Consider the following 15,557-nt stretch of genomic DNA (forward strand, 5'->3'; position numbering starts at 1 on the left):
TAGATCTAAGCATACTTCAGGAAAATTGTGAACTTTATACCTTCAAGGAGTCCCAAATGATGATGCTATCTTGGATTTATGACCTCAAGATACTCAAGATCCTATTCACTAGCTTCTCTTTCCTTCTTTCAAGCTTTTAAGCTCTAAAACAAGCTTCTCAAGGCCAAACACACACAAGAATGAGAAAAAGAGGCTATCTAGGGTTTTTCTGAGGTTGAGAGGTTGGTAAGGAGGCCAAGGTTTAAGTCATAATGTTATGTATATAGGTACCAATCCCAAACCCTAAAAATTCGGGTTTGCATTCAGGGCGGGAACGAAGCGCATTCCTCAGGGGAATGCCCCGCTTTCGGGCTCCACCTCCAAAATCCAAAGATGGCAGAAATGGTCCCTCCTTCTTCCAAATTCCATAATAACAAGGTCCAAAATCAGTAATTCAATATATAAGGGACCAAAATGTAAATAATACTTGAACTGGGTGTTACATCATGTCTCTTTTCTTTTCTCATAACCTACACATGCTCCTCTTATATCCTTTACTATTAGCATGCTTCTCGTACTCTTCATACACATACCTCCCTGTTCTTACTTTTCATTCTTTAGAATTCTATTCTCAACTAGACCCAGTGGCCCAATCTCATACGATAGTCTCATTTATCATCTAAGGCAAACAACATCCCATTAAAGTTATTGGGTACACTCATCTGGAATTGCTCATTTCTCTTTTTATCACTCGTGGATCCTTAAACATTCTTCTTCTCTTGAACCCCTAACGAATTCCTTACTCTTAATCCATCACGGATCACATCTATGTTCTTTCAAAGAGCTCTCGTATCTTGTTACACTCATGGAACCCTCTACTCCTTCTAACCACCCTAATGTAACGACGTAAATTTTCAAAAGCAATTTTTCATTTTTAAATCATAATTTCAATCACCAAAACAATATCCAATAACTGTATCCAATGTCATCATAACAAAAAAATCCGAAGATCTCAAATACATAAATCCTCTCAGTGTGTACGTATCATGACGGCGCCTTCCCACGGTCCTCGCTAGTACCTGAAACACATATCACAACAATTGTAAGCATAAATGCTTAGTGAGTTCCCTAATATACCACATACAACACATACGCCACTCGAGGCTACAGTACGACCCTCCGGTCGATGTGTCTCAGCGGGACCCTCCAGTCCCGTAGCTCGTTGGACCCTCTGGTCCGGTCATAGCTTGTTGGACCCTTCGGTCCGGTCTATATCGTTGGACCCTCTGGTCTGGTCTATACAATCACATAGCATACATATATCACATTGTACATAATCTCATACATACACATATCACACAAGACCCTCCGGTCTACACATATATACCACTTTAGGTAATGTATAGTGAGAAGACTCACCTCGGGTAACTCGGCAAACCTCGAACTCTGAGATACTGCACTAGCCTCCGCCTAATCACATAAATAATTACTCTAATTAATACAACTTTTAAAGGCTAGGCTAACCCTTATCTATAAGTTCTCCAAGAAGCGTAAAAGACCATTCTACCCCTCTAATAGCTCATAAGTCCAAACACTGACTAAACCCTAAAAGTCAACAAAAGTCAACGGTCAACCTTTGACCCGACTCGTCGAGTGCACTCGTATGACTCGGCGAGTACAAGCGGGTCCTCTGAGTACTTCTAGCCTCTCTTGGCTCGTCGAGTCATCCTTCCACTCAACGGGTTCCTCCTGACACGAATCGCGGGGCAACCCCGACTCGACTCGTCGAGTCCACTTATGAACTCGGCGAGTTGCCTCCATGATCATACTCAAATGACCTTCTGAGGTCAGATCTGTTTCTCTAATCCATAGATCTGACCTTCCCAAGCATAATAATCATGTAAAGGTCGAATCTTGGTACACATGCAACAACCCCAAAGCTTCCTTTTGTAAAATAACTACTAAAAGGGCAACCCAAGTTCATTTCCTCCTTAAAACCAAATAAAGCAGGTTGGCTAAGGCTCTCTGGACCTCAAAACGTCCGGATCCAGAGTCTATTACTCATTGGGACAACGCAAGCATCAAATCAAGCCAATAAAGGGTATAGAAAACCCTAAAATTCAAGGATATCATACTAAACAGAAAAAAAGGATCGATTGTCTACCTCAAAGTTGCAGATCCAAGCTGGAAACCCGCATAATAGCAATCCCCTTGGCCTCCTCTTGCTGGAAACACTTTCTTCTTGGATAAGCCACACCAAAAATGATCAAAATAGCTCAATCTCTCTCACAGCTCGCTCAAGATCTATTAGGTTTCTCTCTCAGGACTAGTAGCCGCAAATGGAGGCCATAAAGGCCTTTAAATAGGGCACAAACCCCGAGAATTAGGGTTTCACTCCACAGCGCGGACTCATGGAGTCCACCCTTTCCGACTCGTCGAGTCCGTTCATTAATCCAGTCAGCAATCGCGGTCCTACTCGATGAGTCTATGACTCTACTCGTCGAGTCCCTCTCTTTTACTTAAAATAAATGATCAAACATAATACCTGGAAATCCGGATGTTACAATTCTCCCCCACTAGAATCAGACTTCGCCCCCGAAGTCTTGATCCGCAAACAACTCTGGATGCTGCTCTCGCATCTCCAACTCCGACTCCCAAGTTAGCTTGGACCCTCTCCGATGTTGCCACTGGACCTGAACGAGGGACACCTCCTTGTTCCTCAGAACCTTGATCTTCCGATCCCGGATCGCGATTGGCCTCTCAGCATAATTCAGGCTCACATCCACCTGAATATCCTCCAGCGGCACCACCACCGACTCGTCGGCTATACACTTCCTCAACTAAGACACGTGGAAGGTATCATGAATCTGGCTCAACTCCGCAGGTAGTTCCAACCGATATGCTACCCTGCCCACCCTCGCGGTTACCCTGAACGACCGAATATACCGGGGCCCCATCTTTCCCCTCTTCCTGAAACGAATCACTCCTTTCCAAGGAGACACTTTCAGGAGTACGAAGTTTTCGACCTGAAACTCGTGCTCGGATCGTCGCCTATCCGCATAATTCTTCTGGCGACTCTGAGCTGTCAACAACCTCTGTCTGACCTGTTGAATCTGCTCTGTCATCTGAAGCACTATCTCAGTGATGCCCATCACTCACTACCCTACCTCTCCCCAATAGATGGGAGTCCGACACCTCCTCCCATACAACAACTCGAAGGGAGGCATACCAATGCTCGAATGGTGACTGTTGTTATAGGAAAACTCAGCCAACGGCAAATACGTATCCCAACTCCCTCCGAAGTCCATCACACATGCCCGAAGCATGTCCTCGAGCGTCTGAATCGTCTGCTCACCCTGTCCGTCCGTCTGAGGGTGGTAAGCGGTACTGAAATGCAGCCTCGTGCCCAACTCCTCATGGAACTTCTTCCAGAACCTAGAAGTGAAACGGACGTCCCGATCTGATATAATTGAGATCGGCACTCCATGCCGCGATACCACCTCCCTCACATACAACTCCGCCAGCCTCTCAGCAGAAGAGCTCTCACTGATAGGAAGAAAGTGAGCGTTCTTCGTCAGCCGGTCGGCGATTACCCAAATTGCGTCGACACCCCTCGCGGTCCTTGGCAACTTGGTGATGAAATCCATAGAAATCTGTTCCCACTTCCATTGGGGAACCTCAAGTGGCTGCAACATGCCATGCGGACGCTGGTGCTTGGCCTTAACCCTGCGACAGGTTAAGAACCTCTCAACAAACCATGCTACATCCCTCTTCATACAGGGCCACCAATAGTCTTTCTTCAGATCCAAATACATCTTAGTGGCCCCGGGATGGATCGAAAATCTCGAGCGATGCGCCTCCTCCATCAAAGTAGTGCGCTCCCCGCCTGCATACGGCACCCAAATCCGACCATGAAAGGTCATAAGCCCGCGGCTATCGGTAATGAAATCTGGTACCTGCCCAATCACCCGCTCTCTCTTCTGGTTCTTCGATCTCACGGCCTCTACCTGGGCCTCCCGAATGGTGTCCAACACCGGAGTCATCTCTGTTAACCACATACAAATGTCTCGAATCAGGGCGCTCTCCGCCCTACGGCTCAGGGCATCAGCTACAATATTAGCCTTGCCCGGGTGGTACGGAATCTCACAATCGTAATCCTTTACCACGTCCAACCATCTCCTCTGGCGCATGTTCAAATTGGGCTGATCCATCAAATACTTCAAGCTCTTGTGGTCCGTGTAGATGGTACATCAAACCCCATACAAATACTGACGCCAGCTCTTAAGGGCGAACACCACTGCCCCTAAATCTAGATCGTGGGTGGGATACCTCGTCTCATGAGGCTTCAGCTGCCTCGATGCATACGCTATCACATGCCCCCTCTGCATAAGTACTGCACCCAACCCCGATATCGACGCGTCAGAATACACCACAAAATCCTCCATCCCTTCCGGGAGGGCTAGCACCAGGGCTTCGCACAACCTCTGGCGAAGTGTCTCAAACGAGGTCTGTTGCTCCGGACCCCAAGAAAAAGCAACACCCTTCCAGGTCAACCTGGTGAGAGGCACGGCGATCTTGGAGAAATCTCTGATAAATCTCCGATAATAGCCGGCCAAACCTAGAAAACTCCTGATCTCGGCACCTCCCACCTCATAACCGTCTCAATCTTGGCCGGATCGAACAAAATCCCATCCTGGTTAACGAGGTGTCCCAAGAACTGGACCTCTCGTACCAAAAAATTACACTTGGAGAATTTGGCATAAAGCCTCTCTGACCTCAATACCCCAAGAAGCTCTCTCAGATGCTCCTCGTGTTGTTCTCTAGATCTTGAATACACCAAAATATCATCGATGAACACAGTCACCGACCGATCAAACATCGTCTTGCACACCCTGTTCATGAGATCCATGAACGCTATCGGTGCATTGGTGAGCCCAAAAGGCATCACCACGAACTCGTAATGACCATAACGAGTTCTGATTTCCGTCTTCTGGATATCCTCATCCCGCACTCTCATCTGATGATATCCTGACCTCAGTTCAATCTTGGAGAACCAAGACACTCCCTGCAACTGATCAAACAAATCGTCGTTCCTCGGTAAAGGATAACGGTTCTTGACTGTCAACTTGTTCAACTCTCGGTAATCAATGCACATCCGGTGTGAAACATCCTTTTTCTTGACAAAAAGGATCGGCGCTCCCCATGGTGAGCTACTCGGTCTAATAAACCCACTCCCCAGCAGCTCCTGAAGCTGCAAGGATAACTCTTGCATCTCCGGCGGCGTAAGGCGATAAGGCGCTACCCCCGGAACCAAATCGATACGGAACTCTACCTGCCTCTCGGGGGCACACCTGGCAACTCTTTGGGAAAACCATCCGGGAACTCGCGCACTATCAGAACCTCCTCAATCGAACTTGGCCTCCTAGCGGCCACTCGTGTGTCCATCACATAGGCTACAAAGCCGTTGCAGCCCTGTTGTATACTCTGCCTTGCCCTGGCAGCCGAACAAACCGCTGACCCACAGCGGGTACCCTCGCCGTACACCAAAAGTACTCCCTCACTAGGGCCTCATATCGACACCGGTTGTCGCTCGCAATCTATAACAGCCCCAAATCGGCTCAACCAATCCATGCCCACTATAACACACACGTCCCCCATTGCAATCGGGACTAGATTTATCGGGAACTCAAAGCCAATGATCTCAAGTACACAACCACGAAGTACATCCGTAGCATACACCGCTCGTTCGTCAGCTATAGAAACTCGCGGAGGTCGACTCAACGCCTCTCGTTGAATACTGATGTGCTGACTAAATGCTAAGGACACAAATGACCGACTCGCACCCGAGTCGAATAACACCAAAGCAGGTATGGAATTCACAAGAAAAGTACCTACGCATTGTTGGGTTTTGAGCAATCTAACACTCCTAAGTGTACATGCAACCCTAAATACCTTGGATCTATGTTTTCTCTATTATACATGCAAATATCAACTTTCCAAGGTATTGTTCTATTCTAGCATACAAAACTTTGAATAACACAAGTTAGAATAACATACCTTTTGTTGGTGCTTGTCTTCATGAAGCTTGAGTGCCTAGTGCCCCAAGTGTGACACCTCAAATGGTTCACACAACACCATAAGCACTTGGAATAACTTAGAGAGAAATTAGAACACTTCAAGAATCGGCTTGCCCTCCATGCATATCTAGTGGCCGATTTCTCACATCAATAAGATGCTTATATAGTTGTTACAATTAGGGTAAACCCTAATTGTCATGGCTTTCCATTTCCTTGGATCCATGGGTTCAAATACACCATGGAGCATCCAATGGGTTTGAGCCCAACTTGATAATCCGTGGAGCATTAGCCCACTATATAAGTATGGATGATTTACACAATCAACCCATATATTTAATTAGTCTTCTTTTGATCACTTAATTAATTCTAGATTAATTCTTGATCAATACTAATTAAATAATCGCTATTAATATATTAGAACTTATAATATATTGATAAACCTTAAGTGTTATTTCTCTCATTTTAGTCTATCCAAGTGCATGATGCCATGCAACCCAAATGGACCATGCCGGGTCGGGTCAGGTCTTACCAATTATAGTTATGGACTTAGACATTAATCCAACACGCATATCATATTATAAGCACAATTTCTCAAATATCAAATAATTACATGAAAGAATACATACCAGCCACGACATCAGGCGCTGCACGGACCTCCTCTGTGGTCAACTGGAAGGCTCTCCCATGGGCCTTCGGTGCCTCGGCCTTCACTGGCCGGGTCTCGGTAGCTCTAGCAGCAGGTGCAGATCCCTGAAGTAGCTGAGGGCACTCGGCCTTTCGATGGCCGATCTAGTTGCAATGAAAGTAAACTGAGAATCCTTTGGGGCAATCCCTCGCGTAATGCCCCTCCTTCCCACACTTGTAACACACCCCAGCTCTGCACACCCGCTCATGACTGGGAAGTGCGGCCCTTAGGACCCCCAGATCTCGAATCAGTGGACTTTGCCCGCTTAGCTGCCCGCTGGGACTATGCCGATCCCTCCCCTGAGACTCCGCCTCCTCCCTGGCCTAAGTCTCTAGCTCGATCTCCCTCTTCCCAGCATTTGCCTGAAGTTCGGCAAATGTCTGGTATGTTGAGTTCGCCATGAACTCGCGAATATCTCTCCTCAGAATGCTCAGATATCGGCTCATGCGTGTCTGCTCGGTAGACACCTGCTTAGGGAAAAACATCGCCCTCTCATGGAACTTCCGGGTAATCATAGTAACAGAATCAGTACCCTGCTTGAGGGTCAAAAACTCCTGAGCCAGTCGTTCCCTCTCCACAGGGGGAATGTACTCATCACGAAACATAGTGGTGAACCTCTCCCAGGTCACCGCAGTAAGCTCAGTGGGGGTGAAATCTGCCGATACAAACTTCCACTAGTCCTTCGCCCCTAAGCGAAGCTGGTTCAACGCGAACCATAATTTCAAATGCTCCGAACACGAGCAAGTATAGAAACATCCCTCAATATCAGCAATCCACCTCATCACAACGATTGGATCCTACGTCCCATCAAACTCTGGTGGCTTTGTGTTGCTGAACTCTCGGTACAGCAACGAGTCACCTCCCTGTGGCCTAGCAGCAGCGACGATTGCGGTGGCCGCAACAACAGCAGCATCAGTAAGAGCGGTGTATCGCTCATCAAAAGTCTCGATCAATGTGGTCTTGATAGACCCGAACATCTCTGGTATCTCAGCTCAGATGGCCGCAACCACCTCCTCATGGATCAATCGGCAGATCTCCTCATCACCGACACTGCTCTCAGGTGTGTGGCTTGTCCCAACCATGATGTCTCACTGAAATAAAACATAAAACATCAGAGATCTGCTCGAGCGTACTCGCACTCGATAACACAACCCTACTTTTTCCCTGGTACCCTAAGGATTCTTACTTGGACCGTGCACTGAGACGGTGTCTTTGGTAGTATGGGCCCTTATACTACCGCCCACACCGCATCAGTATTCACCTCAAGTCCTCCTCCTTGGACCCCAGATCACAAGTACTCTACATCTCTCTACGCTTAGGCTACTCTTCGGTAGACTTCTCATAGGCTCCTCACTGCTACCTACTCACTCTCGAAACATCTCATAGCAGCAGTAATCCCCTAGGCTAAGGCATCACAAATCAGTCCACTCTAGTCCTAATATGAATACCTAGCCTACTCTAGCATGCATAACATATCATAACATTTCTTATAACACACAATGTAAGGGTATTTTGGGAAATCACCATTTGGGCGCTGGCTAATCGTACACAGTGCTCCATTCTGTCTTTCTCAAATCTTTTACTCTCTTAGAAAATTATTTATTTTATGAAAAACTTTCTCAAATCCTCAGTTTGAGTTCAGATACGTCCGAAGATGCACCCGAATCCCTCAAACCAAGGCTTTGACACCAACTTGTAACGACGTAAATTTTCAAAAGCAATTTTTCATTTTTAAATCATAATTTCAATCACCAAAATAATATCCAATAACTGTATCCAATTTCATCATAACAAACAAATCCCAAGATCTCAAATACATAAATCCTCTTAGTGTGTACGTATCATGCCGGCGCCTTCCCACGGTCCTCGTTAGTACCTGAAACACATATCACAACAACTATAAGCTTAAATGCTTAGTGAGTTCCCCAAAATACCACATACAACACATACACCACTCGAGGCTACAGTTCGACCCTCCGTTCGATCTGTCTCAGCGGGACCCTCCAGTCCCGTAGCTCGTTGGACCCTCTGGTCCGGTCATACCTCGTTGGACCCTTCGGTCCGGTCTATATCGTTGGACCCTCCGGTCCGGTCTATACAATCATATAGCATACATATCACATTGCACATAATCTCATACATACACATAGCACACAAGACCCTCCGGTCTACACATATATACCACTCTAGGTAATGTACAGTGAGAAGACTCACCTCGGGTAACTCGGTAAACCTCGAACTCTGAAATACTGCACTAGCCTCTCTTGGCTCGTCGAGTCATCCTTCCACTCAACGGGTTCCTCCTGACACGAATCGCGGGGCAACCCCGACTCGACTCGTCGAGTCCACTTATGAACTCGGCGAGTTGCCTCCATGATCATACTCAAATGACCTTCTGAGGTCAGATCTGTTTCTCTAATCCATAGATCTAACCTTCCCAAGCATAATAATCACGTAAAGGTCAAATCTTGGTACACATGCAACAACCCCAAAGCTTCCTTTGGTGAAATAACTTCTAAAAGGGCAACCCAAGTTCATTTCCTCCCTTAAACCAAATAAAGCAGGTTGGCTAAGGCTCTCTGGACCTCAAAAGGTCCGTATCCAGAGTCTATTACTCATTGGGACAACACAAGCATCAAATCAGGCCAATAAAGGGTATAGAAAACCCTAAAATTCAAGGATCTCATACTAAACAGAAAAAGGGATCGATTTTCTACCTCAAAGTTGTAGATCCAAGCTGGAAACCCGCAGAATAGCAATCCCCTTGGCCCCCTTTTGCTGGAAACACTTTCTTCTTGGCTAAACCACACCAAAAATGATCAAAATAGCTCAATCTCTCTCACAACTCGCTCAAGCTCTATAGTGTTTCTCTCTCAGGACTGGTAGCCGCAAATGGAGGCCATAAAGGCCTTTAAATAGGGCACAAACCCCTAGAATTAGGGTTTCACTCCACAGAGCGGACTCGTCGAGTCCACCCTTGCCGACTCGTCGAGTCCGTTCATTAATCCAGTCAGCAATCGCGGTCCTACTCGACGAGTCTACGACTCTACTCATCGAGTCCCTCTCTTTTACTTAAAATAAATAATCAAACATAATACCTAGAAATCCTAAAATATTGTTCTCAAGGGACCTATCCTAAGGATAATTGTAAGCAACGAGTAGACAATACTACTACGGGGATTTCATAGCAATATATGTCAATAAGGAAACCATGGGGGGGTAGAGTACACCGAATGAACATATAGTTCATTACAGCCACAAGTTGTGAGCATGCTAGCATTCCACTAGACTGTCTATTATAGTTTGTGGTCATCATCTATACTTTGTTAGATGACTAGTCACCCTTAGTAAAATGGTACCTCAATGGTCATGGCCTCACCTTTATTATTTCCCCTTTCCCAACCCTTTTCTACCCAATATATTAAAAGTACAATAAAATACATAAGTAAAATCATATCATATTATTTCATCTAAGACAAATATCGTGAACATAGATAATGAGCACATATAGTAGGTAATTATCTAAATATTTTATATCTATGTATAAGATGAAAGTAACTATGCAACCACTTATTAAAAGTGGATGGCCTCTCAAATGCCATAGGGTTCCGTTGAATACTTTTAAAATGTAGAGAAATTCGATAGTATAATCCCAGAAGAAATCATAGAGAAAGAGTTAGGGGTGTGGGAAATGGGTGCTTTGGAGCTACTATTTATAGAAGTTTAAAAGGGTGTGTCGCGCCAAAGCAACATTACTCCTGTGAGACGTTGCCACGTGTTCGGTTCTCATTCGTCCACATCACACCTTCTAGAACATCGCCAAATGTCCTTAAATCTTCAAATGCCATAACTTTTACATATGAACTCTGTTTTCGATGTTATTTATATCCCCAAAATCCTCTCGACGACCTCTACAACTTTCCTTTAGATCTCAACTGCTAGTTCTCACTCTATTTTGAAGTGGTTAAATTTTCTAAAAAGTGATACAGATAAACTAAAGATGTTACTTTTTTTAAATTGTTTCTTTTCTTTTGTTTATTGTTAGAACCAAAAAATGGGCAAACTCACAAGAAAACAATTTTATTCTTTTTGTCTCTTGTAAAAAACAGAATAACATTAAAGCACACAAAACACATGATTTTTCCCCTTTTTGTTTGTTGTCAAAACCAAAATAGCAGGAAATCACAAAAAAAAAGTCATATTTTTCCCATGAAAACCAAGTAAGAAACAGAAACCTAAGGTCCCTCTCTTTTGTAGCATTCATTATTGGGTGGTGAGGGATCTAAAAGACCACAAAAGCGCACAATGAAATCAATAAATGAATACTCTCATAAGCCTAAAACGGATCCATGATTAACCAAATTAATTGCAACTAAAAATACCATAGAAGGAATAAAGAAACATATCCTTGTAGTCATTTGAATTCTTCATTTTTCTCTTGACAAATAATGGATTGCTGAGATTCCAAAGTACAACTCATCTTCCAGATCACACCCAAGGAAAAGATCTGCAGCTTCCGATATCACTAAAACCAACGAACACCTTGAATGTTGATGTGTTTATTTGCACTAGCAATTTTAAATTTATAAGTCATGTCAAATCTAAACCAACTAAACACAAATAGACAGTGTACCTAGTCACGAAATAGTACAGTTAAGGTAAGACGGGTGTCAGACACTAGGGAAACGGGTATTATTTTAATGAAAAACTACTGCTACTAATTAAACAAAGAAATAACTATAAATTTGGGCGGAGGGGTATCAGATTTTGCATGTTTAGAAAAACTTAAGTTATCAACTAAAAAAAATTAAACTAGCATAACTACTTAGACTAAAGCAAACAAAACATAATCGATTTTAAATCAATATTAAAAAGCATTTTTGTTTAGCTTCGAATAACATTCTCCTTATGGTTGATTTCTTATGCAATAGATTATTTAGTTGGTTATTGAATTCTAAGTTACTAGTTATCTTGCTTTGATTTCCTAGTGTTTACCAATTCATGAGCTACCATTATAATGATCATGCAACAAGTGAACACCTAATTGGTTTAATAATAAGCTATGAATAACAACATCTAGTGATTTTATTATCTATGATCAAGACAATCAATCAAGCACATAACATGGATAATTAATGCTCTCTAACACAATCAAAGTTACTATTATTAATACTTAACCCTAGGGTTTGTTTAATGTCTAGATCTAACTATTTAATTATCATAAACAGTTAAATAACAAGTTAATGCAATTGGACTGATCATCTAACTACACATAACTTGAAGATAAGCAATAAAAATCAGAGCTTTAATATGCTAGGTTGTTGGTCTATCAAACAACAGTAAAAACCAACATAAATGATTCCGTATAAATCAAATCAACGCACAATATCAAGAATCGTCTATGCTAAACGAAAGCAAATGAGTATTAGCTCATAACTAAGTCATAAAAATAGGTAAAATCAATAAGAATTTCACTAAACAGGTTTAGGTAAGAAAATCGGATGATTATCGCATTCATCGTGTCTAGATTCCTCAATACTTGTTCTTCAATCAATCTCTTCCCCTATTAGGGTTTCTAAAAGGATTTTGGTCGTCTATAATTGTAGGTAATCACTACACACCTCTAGAATCTGACCTAATGATCATTTAAATATGTTTCCAGAAACACGTCAAGGCATAAATTTCGCCACGTCGTGGCACAAATCTCGCCACATCGTGGTGGACAGTTCTTTTACGTAGCCTCCACGTTTTTCGTGCAAACACCCCGGGAAGATTCTATAGTCTGACATGTCACCACTTCGTGGCATGATGTTGATTGCTACGTGGCAAATTTTTTTCGCACGTTTTCTTCTCCTTGATGAATGCTTGCAATTTCTCAGTTTCTAGGCAAGCATTTTGCTTCGTTTTCCTCGACAACGTCTTTTCTACTACAAAATAGATTTTAAGAGTAATAAGTATCAAATATATTTATAAATGGCTAAAATTCAGTTAAAATTACTTAAATATGGCATAAAATATATAACTAAATATAAAAATATCAAATGCCAAAGTCCGGTTCTGAACTGCAAAGAGACATGTTATGTCCTTCGGGAATTCTTAGGCTTTCGAGAATGAGAAGAGACTGCCAAATTTTAGGTTTGGTTTAGTGAAAGACTCATCATCAAATATGGCCAAACACCCCTCTATTTATAGGGAAGGGTTTTTGAACTCTTAGTAATAATAACTTGGTCACTAAGTTATTATCCTAAGTTTGGTAATTATCCTAAAAGATTTTACTTTCAAATATTTCAACTTTAAACCCCTTAAGTCAACAAGTTTCTTATTAATTAATTAATAAAATATACCCCAATAAAATTCTCATATCATTGGTTGCTTATTTATGTCCTCTTGTGTAACCCAAAGGCACCGTACTAATAACAGTAATATTACCAACTGTTGTGACTGTAGGAACTATCTTCAAACATTCGTTTTGTACAAAAAAATTGTTTTAAGTCTATTAGAAAAAGTATGACATTAATGTGAGAAAGAAACGAACATATTGAGTGTTTTTCAGGCCTATATTGAACACAGTGTCCTTAAAACTAAATATGCATGTTAGCGGGTGTTTGTCATGATACAATAGCTTGAAGGGATTCTTCAAGATTTTCTAAGCAAGTTCTACGTCATAGTTTACGTTAACAACAACAAGAAAAATATAAGCAAAATCGGAGGAGGAGAAGAGATGAGTTTCATTTGGTATGTCTAACCTGTTTCCAAAATGATGTATTTATACAACCAAAATCGTAATTGCGACACTACACTTGAACCCGTGTTTAATGCAAGTTTAGTAACTTAAAAATTAATAAATTTTAGACAAAACTACAAAATGGTCCTTATGGTATGCATTTTTTTGGAAAATGGTCTGAACCGTGAAAGTTTTGGATTGGTGGTCCTTTTGAGCATGTTTGTATGTGCTTTTGGTCCCTCCAAAAAATGAAATGACTAAGATGCCCATATTATATTTATTTTTCATTTTTTTTATTTATAAATTTATGTGTATACACAGACACACACACACACACACACACACACACATATATATATATATATATATATATATATATATATATATATATATAGAGAGAGAGAGAGAGAGAGAGAGGTTCAAATATTCTAACTAACCAGGTTATAACTCGTGTACTACATGGTTGACAAAATAAAATACATAGAGACAATAAAAATGATAATCACTAATCATGAATTTACATACAATTATTTTTATACAAAATTTGATGTTTTGTTTGTAAAATCTATCATTGTTATTACTTAATTAATCTCTAAAATTGTAATTTTTAATTAATATCTAAAATTATTTTAAACTTCAGAGTAATCAATACTACTGTATTACTTAAAAATCTTAAAATAATGTAACCTAACAAACATACATGAATAATAGACAACAAAATTCAAATCTATGTAGATAAATAAAACCTAAGCCATTAAAATCAAATAATATTTAGATTGGAAACCGATATTTGAGTTTGAGATCCAATTAAACCAAACCAATTTCGATTTCTCTTACTTAATTTGATTACACTACTTATGTATTATCCATTGATTAAAATATATAAAGTTGGCAGATGGTTCATAAATTATAAATTTTATCATTTAAAAAAAGAATATTGGAACATAAGTTAGATATTAGTCCAAAGAACATGAAGAAAACACTACATCAATAAAACCGTGTTATCCTTCAACACAAGATTTCGTTGCCTTTCTCGATAGTAAATACCATCTTGATTTTCTTATCTAATGTTTTATATAAAATCAAAAGTGTATGTCCACGAACAAAGTAGCATGGCAGATTTTCCTTTCAAAGAAAATTTCAAAATGACAAATTTGCCATATGTTCTTAAAAGGAAATGTTGACTTCATATCATAGCTACTAACATAATTGAATAGTATATTGGTTGAGTTGACCAGAAAGTCGTTGATTATAAAAGATATGCATATAATTTCATTTACAACCCTATGGCTCATATTTCGAGTCCTATACTTTGAGTCTTGTATAAGAAAAAACGACTAATAAATAAGTAATCAACTTGCTTTCAAGAATCATGTTACCACATATAAGTCTTTTCAAGGTGAATATTTATTCTGAAATTAGAGAAAATGATATAACATGATAAATGTATGTGCCTACCCTCCATCTACGTCCACATCAAGGTATAAATAGATCATACACGAGTCAAAGTACCTTCCTTTGACCAAAAGTTACCCATGCATTAAGAACTTTATGAGTTCACATAATGAAAGAACGACATTGAACATTTGATAGTAAAGTGCTATAATTGGGTAGCTTTGCAATCTTTAATTGTCCATACTCTTTATAGCTCATTACAAGATTACCATATACATAAGCGGTTAAAGCATCTAGAAAGTTCTATTCATAAGATCATGCAACGTGTGTAACATAAAACTATCATAAACAAAGGACATTGGGTGACAACTTGATGGGATAATGCTTTGGAGGGTTTGATAGGTGACATGAAAATTAATTCAAACAGTGGGTTATAACCAAAGCCAAATATCATAAACATAAAATATAGTTCAAACTGGTCCAATTAAATTTTCCCTAAAACATTTGATTACCTGTAAAAAAATGTCTATCAATAGTTTTTCCCAAATCAAAATTAGCCATTTATGACCTTTATCCATAGCGATGGCCACACATACTGGAATGATTTTTTCAAATTTAAGGGGAAAACATTCATTTTTCAATTAATAAAGTTATAGAAAAAGAAAAATAGTTCACAAATAGGTTCGTATGAAAGTGA

This window comes from Lactuca serriola, chromosome 8 (genome assembly GCF_051521515.1).
Source record: "Lactuca serriola cultivar US96UC23 chromosome 8, Lser_US96UC23_V15, whole genome shotgun sequence".
In the NCBI taxonomy this organism is placed as follows: Eukaryota; Viridiplantae; Streptophyta; class Magnoliopsida; order Asterales; family Asteraceae; genus Lactuca; species Lactuca serriola.